Here is a 2,398-nt window from a genome sequence, read left to right on the forward strand (position 1 = left end):
ATAGGCACTCTACTGATATGCTACGTACAAGAACAACCAACGGTTACAGTTCCTTCAGTAACCATGAGGGGTAAAGGTTACTAGTCCCTTTCTGCAGACAGCAGCTGGGGGACAGCAGGAATCTTTCTACCATCATGTAGTGAAGGAATAGCAAGCTCAGCCTTCAACATAGACCCGACTCAGTATCATTCCCTCCACACCTGAACTTGAAACAGCCTCAGCCAAGGCTCCCAGGACTCTACCATCTTTTGTTCTTTTGGCCTCAAACATTCCATTCCTACTAACAATGTGCTGTGTCTTACACCACAGAAGGTACAGAGCTCAGCCAATACTTACTCACGCTGGCTTCTAGCTTGTTTTGTCTTTGAGACTCCAACACAGCCATACACAACATGTGATTACTATTCTCTCACCCCAACTTTGACCAGCTCCATGTTCCTTGATTTGTAAACTACAAGTCCATAAAATGTTCTGTTTTGAACTTTTCTTCCTTGCTATGGCTCATAGCCCGCCCCCCACCTCTCTCTCTCTCTCTTTCTCTCTCTCTCTCTCTCTCTCTCTCTCTCTCTCTCTCTCTCTCTCTCTCTCTCTTCCTCTTTTTTACACATGGAGCAAAAGCCACAGGTTCCATGCAATTCAGAAGCATGGTACAGATGTTATCTAAGGTGATGCGTGCTGTATGGAAGGCACACAATGTAGTGATGCTAAGATGGGTCAAAGCTCAGGTAGTCTGTCCCCATATGTCCACCAAAAATGTTCTCACCATTTCAGGTGATTTTTCATTGATAGTTACAAAAGCTGTCACCCCGATTTCATAATCTGTGTCATATTTGTTAGTTGGGAGGTGAGAGAAGAAAAGACCAGGCAATGGGAACCTTAGAAAGACACTGTCAATCATAACCCCACCACAGGCAGGTATTTTCAGAAAATGAATTTTTTTCCAGTAGTCAAATTATAGAATGCATATAAGAGGTGTTTAAGGAGACACAGTCCAAATTGTGTGCCATACTTGTAAAAGACTGATCATTTGGGGCTGGAGAGATGGCTCAGCAGTTAAGAGCACCGGCTGCTCTTCCAGAGCACCCTGATTCATTTCCAGCTCCGACATGGCAGCTCACAACAACCTGTAACAACCTGGGCATGATCCCTCATCTGTGGTGCTCAGGCATACATCCAGACAGGCTACAAACAAACACACATATATTTTTCTTTTAGAGAGCTGATCACTTGATAGTCCCAAGACATCTCACATCACAGGATTAACCATGTGCACTGGCTAATTTTATGTCAACTTGACACAAGCTAAAGTCATCTGAGAGGAGAGAACCTCAATTAAGAAAACACCTCCATAAGATCAGGCTGTAGGCAAGCCTGTAGGGTATCTTTGTAACCAGTGGTTGAAGGGACCGGGCCCACACCATTGGGTGGTGTCATCCCTTGGGTAGTGGTTTTGAGCCCTATAAGAAAGCAGGCTGAGCAAGCCAGTAAGCAGCACTCCTCCGTGGTTTTTGCATCAGCTCCTGCCTCCACGTTCCTGCACTGTTTGAGTTCCTGTCCTTCGATGATGGACAGTGATACAGAAGTGTAAGCCAAATAAACCCTTTCCTCCTCAAGCCTGCTTTGATCATGGTGTCTCATCACAGCAATACTAACCTTAACTAGGACACATGCCTGATCCTACTTAGCTCCTGAGCAGTCTATTTTGCCAGCATGAGCAATGGGCCTGGGAACAAGATGTGGCTTTGTGCCATAATGCTAAGTGAGTGAGGACCTCTGGGCATGTGCAGCTGCATGTAAAGGGACACACTGTTAGTGATGGCCAAGGCACGGTGAGTAGGAGGCACTCCTGTGGGTGTTCCAGTTTTATAAAACTGATTTTTTCTGCTGTAGAAATGTTTCCACCCTTTACTGTGGTAAATCTGGTAGAGAAGATTTTCTGATGATAAACAGTTTGAGGGTTCCGAGAAGAACTTCCGGAGGGAAGGTGACCTTCTTTCTCGTGGGGCTTCTTGAAGTACGAGGCATGCCCCTTGCGTAACTCCGAAGCCTCAGAGGAGCCAACTCACTGGGTGTTTATATGCATGAATAAATTATGTGAACCAAAATTCATCTTGGAAAGGGATCCCATGGGAACTTATATTGTAAATAATCCCCCCATGAGTGATCAGGGAAACAGGTTAATGATCTGCTTTCGTGTCAACATAGCTACCCCCCGTGTCTTGCGTTGATGGCACAAGGGTTACAATCTCCTCTTCCGGTTTAGCTTCTTGTGACTTTTAACAATTCGGTGAAATGTTAGCTCTGGAGCTCATTACTTCTTAATGGAGCTTAATGTTCAGCAAAGGATTCTGCAGTAAACAGCTGACCTGAGCCCCACTCCAACAGTTCTGCCACAAGG

Source organism: Acomys russatus, chromosome 18, assembly GCF_903995435.1.
Source record: "Acomys russatus chromosome 18, mAcoRus1.1, whole genome shotgun sequence".
Classification (NCBI taxonomy): Eukaryota; Metazoa; Chordata; class Mammalia; order Rodentia; family Muridae; genus Acomys; species Acomys russatus.